We start from the raw sequence: 13892 nt of genomic DNA on the forward strand, positions 1-13892 counted from the left end.
AACAAGATATGATCAAACAATTAAAATTAAACTAAACACAACAATAAAATGCAATACCTACTTGTGCATATAAAGTTTCCCGCTCAATAAACTTTAAATTCCTTCATACGTACGCAAGCGTGCAATTATTTCATGACAGCTTTTTAAGCGGATCATTCACGAACTTCAACAACAACTCAAAAACGAAATGTTACGAGCATTAGATCGCGATTTCGAACATGATGGAAACGATCCTAAGTACCTCTCACCCTTAAATATGTACTATAAATTTTGCTACCTATTTCTAAACCCTTATAATTCATCATTTTGTTGTTATATCATGTAGTGTATTAAAATAGTCTTTATGTAAATAAACATAAGATAATCCAACAATGTGAAAAACATTGGAATATATAGACTATTTACATAGTAAGTATATCCCTGTGTAAATGATGAACGTTACAACATTAATGTACATGGCCCTTATACAGGTTCTGAATTCGTATCAATGAACATTTGTGAAAGCAATACCCTTTTTTATGTTACGTTCAACAAGTAGCAGTTACCCAAAACATAAAATAATTACTAACACCATAAGTTCTGGTAAAAAAGGTCAAGATTTTATCTGATCCTCTCAGGTCTGCCCAAAGGATTTAAATATTGATAATAAGAAACAACGAACAAAACAAATTAAATTGGATATGGCAAGAAAAGGGTATGCCAATTAAAAATACGAACAATGGACAAATTTAACATATTATGAATAATACAACAACAAAGTAACTGGGATTCAGTTACAGTACAAAGAAAATAACGTTTCCAGAAAGGGAAGAAAGGTGTACGCTGAACCTGACTCTCACTGATACAAAACATGAACAGACTGTCAATGAATGTTTTGTTTGTTTTTGAAATTCGCACAAAGCTACTCGAGGGCTATCTGTGCTAGCCGTCCCTAATTTAGCAGTGTAAGACTAGAGGAAAGGCAGCTAGTTATCATCACCCACCGCCAACTCTTGGGCTACTCTTTTACCAACGAATAGTGGGATTGACCATACATTATAACGCCCCCACGATTGAAAGGGCGAGCATGTTTGGCGCGACGGGGATGCGAACCTGCGACCCTCAGAGTCGCACGCCTTAATACGTTTGGCCATGCCGGGCCGCCAATAAAGAAGAAAAGAACATTACATAATATAATGGCCAACCATTCTATTTTAAAAATGAAATTGTCTTTGCTGAAGACAACTTCTAATTTGGCTAAATCTATATTTCTGACCTCAAGTTCATTTAATTCTTGTTGTTTCTATGTAAATAATATTGCTGAAATTTGAAATTATTGAAAAATGTGAAAAGCATAATTGGAACTGTTCGTGTAGTGTGGACTTCAAAACAATAAAATAAATTGAAAGTATATTTGACACAATAATATTAACATAATTACCTCCATGGAGATGACCCTGAAATGACTCAGAGTGAAAGTGTGTATTGATTAAACTCTGTTCTTTTTGTAGTAAATAAATATTGAACAGATATTAATAAAGGACGGAGAACGAAAGAGGTTTTTCGAGACTGATCATCCCAGGTCTACAAAACTTAAATAATGATATCTCGAACACAAGAACTCCTTGGTCTTTTTAAAGACTTAAATCCCAATACGGAATGAGCAAAACGATTTTTTTCCTATAATAGTTCTTAGTTGACTCACTTGTTTATGTTTGGCTAGATCATATTTTTATAGAAAGATTTGCTGCAAATATAACGAGAAAAAAAAAAGAGTGGCGTGTTTGAGTTTAGTTTGAGTGGTCGTTTGTGAGAGAGACTGAGTTTGTGAACCTACGTATTAGTCTTAGTTTTTTGTTGTTATAAGCTGTTATTAGCTTTTTGTTTCAACACGGAAAAATTTATAAATTACGAGTAAGTGTTAAATGTTTATAACATTTCTAAGCGTAGTTGCTTTTGAGAATTTTGTAACCGTTTGAAATATTGACAAGTTTTGTTGTATATTAATTTTGAACAGCGGACTTTAATAACCACATGTCTAGTGTGAAATGGCAGCTCTTAATTTACAACCTGCTGCTAAATTTTGACACACTACGTTTTGGAAGTGGATGTGTCTGAATTAGAGGTTGCTCCTACGTGAGTCTACAAAGAAGTGATTTTTTTATGATTGTGCCCTTTCGAAAATATTGTATATAGGTTAATATCTGATATTGTTCTTTTTATTTCTATGACTAATTTTTAATAGAGTTCTTTTTTTTAGCGTATTACAGAGTACGATAATATGGAATCTTGTACTATAGTATAACATTTATCATTTATATACTGGTAGAAATATTTATATAGGTATTCAGTTCTGCTTCTATTAAAACCATTTGTGTGTTTGCTGATGAGTTCTAAGATTTTTAATTTGTTGTGACTGATTTAATCTATCTTTAAATTGTTCTTATGTAAGTCAGAATTTGACAATAACAGCTGAAATAAAATCACCATGGAACTGGATCTATCAAGACTAATTTTTTACATTTATTGGTGATTCCTAGGTAATTTAGTGTTACCAAAAAACTGTTATTTGTTGGAAGGGCATTTGATATCCTTGTTTGACGAAAAATATTTGCACACTCAAAACATAAAGCCATATGCAGATAGGAAATTGTGAATTTCCCCTTCTACTTAGTGATATTGGTAAACAAAGGAACGCGGATCAACTAGAGCAATCAGAGATATCCAGAAAGTGATCTGGAATATGTTATACCTCAGCGATGAGAAATGAAGTGCATTATCTTGTAACAAGATATCAAGATACCAGTTCAATATACGCTCCAAAACGATATCAACTTAGTATGGGATCGCTAAGACACATTTTTCAATCATACCACTCGTTCAACCGTCGCATACTTTAAGCAACTTGAGAATGAAACGGGTGTTAAGGATATTCCTTTTGAAATTATACCAAGAACCTTTTCAAACGAGATGCGTATAGATTTTTGTACAATCAGACAATTAAAATGGACGATGAACAACCATTATCGTCGCATATTACATGGGTTATGAAAAGCATGGAAGTAATGTGAGGCCCCACGCTAGTACAGCAATAAGTCTACGGATTTACAACGCTAAAATCAGGGGTTCGATTCCTTTCGGTGGGCTCAGAAGATAGCCCGATGTGGCTTTGCTATAAGAAAAAAACACACACAAGTAATGTGATGCGCGTTACAAATGAAAATTAGGCTTGCGATAGCCCTCTGAAGTGGAAACCAGGTCTATTATCAAAAATCAAGTTTGTGAAATAGGTCATGAACAGACATGGTAAGACTCCAAAATAGATTTTTAACATAAAATAGTTAGTATTCTGTATTTTTCCTAAAATTTAAATAATTATAAACTGTCTTAAAAACGAGATTGGGAAATTTACTTTTTTACTAACTTTATTATTCAAGCATTCCTTATTTCCTTAGCTGAATGGTTAAACCTAATAAAGGGAAATTTGAAAACGCTAAGAAAACACGTCATTGTTTCAAAACATTTAAATTATCTATAATTTAAAAGCGAACTATATAATAAACGTGTAGATATATTTTACTTTCCCCTAAAATAAACTATATTTACTTTATTGTCTAGTAAAAATCTGCTAAACAGAATAATCAATTTAAAAATAACACAAGATTTTTATAACTGCATCGTATTGACTCAGATAATATTTTAATTAACCTTTGCCTTTTTTTCTTATTTTGAGGAACGGTTAACTGGTCTCTGACAGTCAATCGCGTTATATAGTTCCAGAAGATAGATACAGGTTATTACGGAAGAAAAAATGTTGTTTCAAGAGTAAATAAATCCAAAATAATGAGTAATATATATTTTTATATACTCCCTGTTAGTACAGCGGTGTGTCTACGGATTTTCAGCTCTAAGATCACGGGTTCCATTCCCCTCAGTGGACTCAGAAGATACCCCGATGTGGCTTTGCTATAAGAAAACACACATACATTTTCATATATTGTTTTCAAGTTCATATGACATGTTGTGTTGCAATCTACAGAGGATATAATTCTTTTCGTAATTCATGACTTGCGCATATTTTATTGACATCAATGCTATATAAATTCCAACGTTAAGCATCCCCTATGCAACACTATTTTAGTACCTACTAACTGAGTGATAGGCAAATCCCTGGTGGGAGTTGTTAGAACTGGTGATTTCTTCAGGCACTTTGCAGCTTCCTTTTGATATAAACAAGAAACTGCTTACCACTGGAGTTTCTGATCCTGGCACGCGCTGTGAAAAGTTCAAACTGTTTACGGGAAGATGTCCTGATTTCTACTACTCGTGAACCATCCTTATTAATCTTAACCAGCTGACCCCACACGTCATCAGTGAGGGGCAGAGTGTCCATGATATTATACCCTGACTTGAGGTGACTGGATTGTAGTTTAATACTTCACGTGGAAACAAAAACAAAAATGTGAATGTTGTGAATGTAGATATTGTTGTTTCTCTTTTATATTAGCATGGATTAAAAAGTTGAAATTTTCAGTTAATATCATGCTGCACGGATGATAGCGACAAACATAAAATCACAACACTGTTGTTGTTGAAAGAAATTCTACGAAGCTAAATGATATACTAGCTTCATACATGTTAAACTTTGGAATGAAATGGACATTTCGAACATTAAATTCGAAATTACTGATTATCCAAAGTCACAATAAATGATAAAAAATGTTCCATTGTTTATATATTTGAAAAATACGCTACTTTAAATAATATCTTTAATAATATTAAACTTTAACATTAATTTACGCTTACTATCTTCTACTGAGACAGGCCACCAGTAGTCTGTAGTAAGCGTGCATGGTTGTGGATCATAATGTTCGAATTTAAGCTGTGCTCAGGTTCTAAGAATGACAGTCAGTCGTGTTATTCGTTTATAGGAGGTAGATAAAGGTTATTATGACAGTAAGTGCTACCGAGTAGCTAGTCAGTTGTTTAAAATTAGGAACGGCTGACTATTGGTCTTTGATTTGCCGCTTATCCCGAGTGAGCGTACAATACCCATCAGGTTAAAATATTGGTATCAATCTACTAAGAGACTTTTCAAGAGTGTTTGAAAACTTAAAAATTCTCAGCTTTAGACGGAGAAACAATATTTATGTGTGAATGTACGACAGCCTGAAAAGAAAACCAAAACTAACTGTATTAAATATATGTTAAAAGTTTGAGTTAATCTAGGTAGTCTCATTAAGAATGTTGTCTCAGATCATTGGATCTCTGTAAACGACCATCTAAATAATAGTGGAGGCACTTTGTGGATAATATAATGACTACTGTTTTACTATTTTCAAAATTAAGAATACACCATCTGTCAAAACCTGTCATTCACGTGACGTTTTTCAAATACAAAATCCCAAATATAAAGAAAAACTTCTAGGTGGCACGTACTTGTTTTTTACTGATAGTGCTAGAACTCAGGATTCAATCCCAACTGTGGACTCAATGCATATACTTTACTGCGTAGCTTTACTTTAAAGTTAAAAAAAAATATCAAACCGAAAGATGATTAACAGAAATAGGTACATTATCTTGTGATCTAAAAACGTCAAGTTATTTATCGTTAATATAAATAGTATGCGACAATCATACTCAATATAAAACTTGTGTTTATTTGTTCTAGAGAAGAACCACATTGGGGTATTGATGTTATTTATGGATATATCTATTTTACTTGTAAGAAAGATTACAAACCCTCCCAAATTTCCTATCTATCAACACAATACAGAAACAGGACATACGATTTCTTTCCCCCACTTTAAAATTCTTTCAACAACCGAACAAGATACTGAACTTATAATAAAAGAAATGTTATACATTAAAAAAAACTATTATTCCGTCCCTGAATAAAATACAGTCTTGTATGGATTTAAACCTATTTTAACTGTGCAACTTGTACCTCAGTGTTCATTTTCTCGTTTTGTATTTGTTTATTTCTTATTTATATATTTTTGTTGTAATCATATATATCAACTTTGTCCATAGTTCAAAGCGTCTGAAAGTGTCTTATCCACCTGGACGTGCCGAGCCATGTTGATTTAACGATTATTATCTTTCCGTTTTGCTGGAGAAATCTGACTTCAAAATAAAGAAAGTAGATACAGATATATCTTCTATCAGTTTTCAAAACAAAAATGTTATTCCTAAGGCCTTTAATTTAAAATGATTATGTTACAGCTTACAATCAATGTCAAAAATACCTGCTGGAAAAACTCCAGTGAAAAGAAACACTGGCATAAAAGTCATCTCACGGCAAAGTTCAACAGAAGTGAGACTGATTTTAAGAACAGTGTTACATTGTTAGTTTTTATACATTTAGTGTTTAATTTTTAGATGTAAAAACGGAAAACTGCTCGTCACGTACATTTACAAAATACATAAATTATTAAGCTCTGTAAAGTTACTAACAGCAAAAATATACTGACGTTATTCTTTAACTTTAAAGCCTCCTTAGGGACTTAAAAAACAAACAACAACAAAATAAAACTTTACAAACAGTGCGTGCACCACTAGGTATAATATACGACCTTCCTCAGATTTATAAACAGAATCATCCATTGCGCCCGACTAGGCATGGGCAGCTGGTTCGGGTGTTCGACTCGTAATGTAAGGATCGCGAGTTCGAATCCCCGTTACATCAAACATGTTCGTCCTTTCTGTTATGGGGGCGTTATAAAGTGATGGTCAATCCCACAATTCGTTGGTAAAATAGTAGCCCAAAAGTTGGCGGTGGGTAGTGATGGCTAGCTGCCTTCCCTCTAGTCTTACATTACTAAATTAGGTACGGTTAGCACAGATAGCCCTCGAGTAGCTTTGTGCGAAATTCAAAAACAAACTAGGCTAGAGCAGATAATCTTCATGTATCTTTGTTTTCAAAAAACAAACGAAATTCAAAACAAACAAACCAGTACGCCCCATATCTTCTGCAAGCAGAAGGCACAGTTATAAAACAACCAAATTTCTTATACCTATTCTTAATCCATTAACATTTAATGAATTTATTGTTATTGGTTCATTTTCATTTGTTAAAGAGTTAAAAGATCTACGCCCTCGTAATGAATGTTTATTGGGTCCTTTATGCAAGTTATTTATTCATAAACATTCCTTCGGATTAAACCGTTGACATTTGTTTGCAAAAACTCTTTCAATAGGAGTCTCTTGTTCATGGCTTAATTAAATATCAACTTAGATCTTTAATAATTCCTTCTTTAAATAACAGCCGTTTTGTATTTAATGGACAAATTTAATAAGTTTGTCGAGATTATGGGAAGATTACGATGAAAAAGTTATATTACATTAATTTATTAACATAATTGTTTTAGGCCTTTTTCCTTGAACTCAGGTCAGCAACTGCTTACAAAATCTAAGGATATTTTTACCGGCTAATTCCTCCTAATGAATTATGTAAAATATAAATCAATTTGCTTTACCTTCTTTATTAAGAGCTCTGGATCAGATTTGTTTGTTTTTGTTTACTTCCACTTAATTTAATATCGATAGTTTCTTGTGCTAACACTTTTGAGTTCAATCTATTTTCACTATTCGAATTAATGTTCTTTTCCGAATTTTGGGCTCGGCATGGCCAAGCGTGTTAAGGTGTGCGACTCGTAATCTGAGGGTCGCGGGTTCGCATCCCCGTCGCGCCAAACATGCTCGCCCTTTTAGCCGTGGGGGCGTTATAATGTGACGGTCAATTTGTTGGTAAAAGAGTAGCCTAAAAGTTGGCGGTGGATGGTGATGACTAGCTGCCTTCCCTCTAGTCTTACACTGCTAAATTAGGTACGGTTAGCACAGATAGCCCTCGAGTAGCTTTGTGCGAAATTCAAAAAACAAACTTTCCGAATTTCCGTTACGTTGCTATGATACAGTGACGTTTAACAATAGTTCTTGGACGTTGGACGTGTAGTGGTTGTTGAACCAGAGGTTCAAGTTTTTGTAAGAAGTTTAAAATAACCTTAATTTATGACATTAAAATGTTTTTATAATTACTTTCATTGATATGTAAATCTTATTTTATTCTTTAAAAAAGTGTATTTCTTTTTTATTACTTGGCGATGCTCCGATCAACCGTTCTTTTTCAAGACAAAAACAAGCCTATCATTAAACAAACCCTTAAAAACGTTTTGAATTGAAACAATACGCGAAGACGGAATGTAACGGAGATAATGCAAAGAGAATTAAACAATTCCATAGTTTTCAGTTAATTTTAATTTTATTTCGGATAAGTCTCTGATATATTTGCATGTTTCGTACAACTGTCTCAATTAACCAGAAGTTTGGATTTGAGCCTGGAAATTAATTAAATGTTGGTGTGTATTAAATTTATGTTATTTGCCAATATGATTGATGCACACAATTTCCTTTTTTGTTTACATAAACACATTTTAATACAAAAACATAACAACAGTTTTATTTATAATAACAGTTATTACTAATAGTTATTACAAATGATGGTTTATATACAACAGTTTTACAAACTTACAAACAATACTGAATCTTATACCTGGCTTAGAACTGAATCTTTTATAGGCTAAGTCCACGCCGAACAAATTAATTCTAAGTTGATGTTGCTGCACCTCGCTTGCTCTAACGCCGTCTTTCTTGGCTGGCCCCACACCCCTTACTTTATGGGTGAAGATGTCACAGTAAGAATAATAACGTCCGAAATTATTCTCTGAAGTTGAATGATTGGTAATGTTCAAAATCAATAAACGCTTCTGGTTCATTTCTGTTGTTTCCGATTAATAAATGTTACTCACAGTTATAGCTTCCTAGGCCTATAGCACACTGACTGGTTACTGTCTCTCAGCTCTGTATAAGAATTACGGAAGAGTGTACAGGGTGTTCGGAAAGTCACTGTGCAGTTTTGTAATCATATTTTATTCAGTCTATTTCAAGCCAGCAACTGATAGCGGTGTTTAGGAACGAAATAAGAAGGATCCAGGCCTGTATTGATGTCAACGGGGGCCACTTTCAACATTGTTTGTAATTGCCATTCATAGTTACTTCCTGTATTCTATATTGAAACATGTCTGTTAATAAATGTAGAAGTGAACAGTGACTTTCCAAACACACTGTAGTTATTTTGACACTGTTCTCGCGCGCTTTTTTCAACTAGATATTGATGCTTTTCACTTTCAAAATTTTTTTACAAATTTCAACAACAAGCAGGACTTGCACACAATACGTAGTCAACAATATACGTCACATGGATAAAAGAGAACTATATAGAAACAAACGTAGGTATTAAAATAAATGTACAGCGGAAAATTCGTTACAGTACACATACAGATTTTTCTACCAAAGGTAAAATTGAAAGGAGAACTAATGACGTTGAGGCATAATATTTCCCTTGATTGACCGTAACCACTGCTGTTGGTTGCAGTTTCGCCTGTTGAAGACTCATCGGCGCAGCTTGAGCTGGCTAATCAAATAAATATAATTAGACTTCTTATCACCGTGATTTGTATACAACATTAACGGAAGGGGGTTAAGTCGTCTTCAATCACCAATAAAGTAACCTAAAATAGTTTAAGTATTTGAATGATGTTAGAGGTCGTGCCTGAATCACTATTCCACATTATATTGGACCAAGTATTTATTACTTTGTTAATGTGATTTATCTCAAAAAATTTATTTATTTATGACATTCGTATTTTTTTTATGTATATACATATATAACTCTAATTCTCAAACATATGGTTTCAGTTGTTTGTAAACATTGTTGTACACGGTTATTTATTTTACATGAAACATTAGATTTGAAACTTTTTTCGTTTACGAATTTAATATTCAGTTAGAGATACGAGGAGGTCTTTGTTTGAAATGTTGTATCTACAGCATAGCGTATTTTATATTTATCTGTGCTTAACAACTTATTATCCGTGTTTAATATTTTATCAATTATTGTAAACAATAAGACAGTGAATTAATATTTTACGTCGTGTTCGCCTCCCAGAAACTGTCAAAGAATGATTACACATACTCTTGTAACACATATTAGTATTAAACCTGTTACATTTTTAAAAACACTCTTTTCTTCCTGATATTTGACTTTCCTTGATCATTAATATATTTTACTATTTCTATTTTACTTTTTTCTATAATATTTTCATTTTTTGCCTCGTTCAACTATTTTATTTTATTTTATTTCGTCTTGATTTCCTTTCACTGTTTCTTAACTCCAATAAGCCACCAAGTAACTCAGCAGCATATTTTCGGACTTACAACACTTAATATCAGGTTGATGGACACAGCACAGATAGCCCACTCTGTGGCTTTATGTGAAACTACAAACCAACAAACAACTCCAGTAATACTAATAAGGTCATCTCAAAGGTTAAAGATTAATTAATATTATATTTTAATTTCACCAAAATAATCCCAATTCTGAACTTCATTAACATATTATATCTTTAGTTGCCTTCTTTTATTACCTGTTAAAATTATGTCACGTTCGGTTTATTTACGGATGAAAAATCTCAATTTATTTCTGCCTTTGTCTGCTACAGATTTGTTTATCTTGAAATTTAGTTTCACATTTACTGTCCATTAATTTTGAAAGTTAAGAAGTTGATATAAACTTCCTGTATCATACTTTATGTAATGTTCAAATATAATTAGATTGATATGAAATTCTGTGTAATAGTATTTTGCGCTTATAAAGTACCTTTTATCTTTATCCTTTGATACCATTCTGCCTGACGTCCATACCAAGTCAAACATATTATCGTTTATTACGTAAAGAAGTAAAAAAAACTTCTCAAACTATCAAAAGTTGTTAACTTTTCGAAACTGTTAATGCGGTCGTGTGGCTATATACATCAGGGAATCTAGGAGGTTACGTGAGTCATGGTTTCAAAAACTGTTACCAGATGGCAATATCAGTAGGAGCAATTCGTGATGACGAGTAACCTACTTGAAGTAAAAATGTATCTCAGGACGCTGCTCCTCGCCAGTACAGTGGTATGTCTACGGATTTACAATGCTAAAATCAGGGATTTGACTCCCCTCGGTGGGCTCAGCAGATAGCCCGATGTGGCTTTGCTACAAGAAAAACAAACAAATCTCAGGACAGTTGGTATGGGTATTAACACTTTTGCCAATAAAGCAGAGAACAACGTTTCGACCTTAGGTCATTTTCAGATTAAGAAAGATACAATATTTGTAGGAGTTGTATTACTAGGAGCGTTTTGATAGGGGGCGTGTCAGCGACAATCCTCTCAAAGACCCAAACCACACTATTCTCTCACAGTTCTCAGGTGATGTTGCAATCTGGAATAGTGTCGAAAAACCAATAACAGCTACAAACCTGTTAAACTGCTAAACAATATAAAATTTTCACTGTACTAAGTAAAGAATTAAAATAAATGCGCACAAAATACAAGCCATATTATTTGCGAAATCGTAGAAAAGGTTTGGCTTGTTTTAAATTTCGCGCAAAGCTACACGAGGGCTATCTGCGCTAGCCGTCCTTAATTTTGTAGTGTAATACTAGAAGGATGGCAGCTAGTCGTCACCACTCATATCCAACTCTTTTACCAACGAATAGTGAGATTAACCATCACATTATAACGCCCCCATGGGTGAAAGGACGAGCATGTTTGGTAGAACATTAAGCAAATTAATATTACAGTTATATCTAGACGTGGCTCTTACAAGTAACAATATCAGCAAAATTCTTAAGGATTGCTTTGACTCAAACTGCATACAAGACATTAATAGCATAAAAACCAGAATTTTGAAAATAGCGAGTTACTTTAAGAATGTGAATGATAAAAAGAAGATTCAACAGAAAACATATTAAAACTTTACAGAACATACATCAGACCAGTCGTAGAATATGTTTGTATAACATGGATAAATGTATCAAAAACACTCATCAACAAACAACATATACAACATTGTATTTTAACGCAAGCATATACAGTCCCACGATCAACAAACTCATATTTCTACACAACTGTTCAAACATGCCAATTCTATTAAACAGACTCCTGGATAACTCGCTTCAATATTATAACAGAAATATTAATTCAAATGAACTGATGAGCAAACTAGAGAGTTACATAATACATGAAGAATCTAGCTCTAAGTACCTCTCCCCTCTGAACGTCATAAATAAAAAACTTAAAAGTCCAAACAGTGCTAGGCTAATTGAGTCGTAGATAGAAACGGTAGCTCTATTTTAAAATTTTGTATATAAAAATAGGATTATGCGTTTGGGTGCATATGACTGTATTCTGAACACAGACTAATAGTTCGATCATAAAAAAGAGAAGCAATAAAAATATATGAATTGATATTATCCCATGAAAAGACTAAGTTAATTACAACTACGGACAATGGACAAAATTTAATATACTGTAATACAACAACAAAGTAAATGCTAATTAATTACCCAGGATTTAGTAGCAGTGCAGATAAAATAACAGTTCCAGAGAGGGAGGAAGAGGTATACAGTAAACCTGTCCCTTTCTGGTCCGAAACATGGACTAAATCCAGATGAAAAATAATAATTTGCTAGTGGTTGTATAGTTCTAATAAGTGGCACCAGAGGATAGTGTGTTATCTACGTCTTCCTGAAAGAACTTTTTCGTGTCGCCCTACACATAAAATGTCCAAACTCAAAAAATGTATCACTAACTGTAACGTATTAATGTGGTGTGTTATTGTTATTAAGCAGAAAACTACCCAAACATATATCTATACTCTTCTCACCGAAAGTAACGAAACCCTATTTCTAGCGTTATTAGCCCTTTGTCTTATCGCTGAGCCAAGTAATGTAGTACAATTGTATTCACCTGTTTCTAGACGATCGTATATGAAATTATCTATTCATACATTTAATGTTCTCAGATTTATATAGTATAAATATATAACTAGAGCTTGACGGTCAAGTCTTTGTGTATAAAGTCAGCATGTTACACATATTGGTCAATTGCTTTTGCAATGTTTAGGAAGATTAAGTAACAAACATTATCTACTTCTGCAATGTGAAACAAAAAGTGATTTTGACTTTGTAAGTACATTTACCGTTTATTAATATTTTTATGTCTTATGAAGCTTGAATTAATATGTATATTTGTTATTTTGTGTTGGAATTAAACTCACTATCCACTAGTTCTAATGAAATGGAGAAGCTAGAGAGACAGACTGTTTACAGTTTAGATTTCACTACATTCACTCTCAGCTATTAACATATAAGTAAACTTACAAGCTAAAGAAAGACACAATAACAAGTTATTTGATTATGTAGGGTGAAGGGGAAATCTTTTCATATAATTAAATTCTTTTACATGTTTACAGATTATTTTATAATGGACATTTTTGGGGGTATATGTCAAGGGTCAAGTGTTCTCGTTCTAATGAAGATCAGTCTGGCCGTTTTTCTGTTATTTGTTCCTTTCATAGACACGATCAAAAGTACTAGAAAGGTTCATTTGGTTTAAGTTTGTATTGCTCGAATTGGGATAAAGGATTTGCATAATTAAATGATCATCATTGTTCTACCTATTTTACTGTATATTACTCTAACATTTCTACAGAAGGTCAATTTCTATAGATTTCAACAGGTTTTTCAAATCGGTAAGCTGTTATAACAGGTAAAAATTATAGATAAAACTCCAACTCTATCATCTCAGGTGTTATCAATACAGATATTATTTTAAAATTTTGAAAAAACCCCAACAAAAACAACGTTTTCCAGAGAATTATTGGTGTGGAAGAATTAAGTATGAAGGCTGTAAAATGTACATTCAAAGAACCAAATCATTTGTATTTTCTTCAGTTTAGGGATGTTACAGATATTTCACAAAATATTATTTTGACACTAATAAAGGAAGATATGAAATTTATTACTAAGT

At 32.9% G+C, this 13892-nt stretch overlaps 1 long non-coding RNA gene across 1 annotated transcript; it reads right to left on the minus strand.

Moving 5' to 3' along the window:
- Positions 1 to 8533: 8533 nt before the first annotated feature.
- On the minus strand, positions 8534 to 11539 carry LOC143243117 (uncharacterized). Its single transcript, XR_013023914.1, has 2 exons — positions 10946 to 11539; positions 8534 to 9548 (listed from the first exon to the last, which is right to left on the minus strand). It is a non-coding gene; the product is annotated as an uncharacterized LOC143243117 (long non-coding RNA).
- Positions 11540 to 13892: the final 2353 nt, after the last annotated feature.

This window comes from Tachypleus tridentatus, unplaced genomic scaffold (genome assembly GCF_004210375.1).
Source record: "Tachypleus tridentatus isolate NWPU-2018 unplaced genomic scaffold, ASM421037v1 Hic_cluster_2, whole genome shotgun sequence".
NCBI classification, from domain to species: Eukaryota; Metazoa; Arthropoda; class Merostomata; order Xiphosura; family Limulidae; genus Tachypleus; species Tachypleus tridentatus.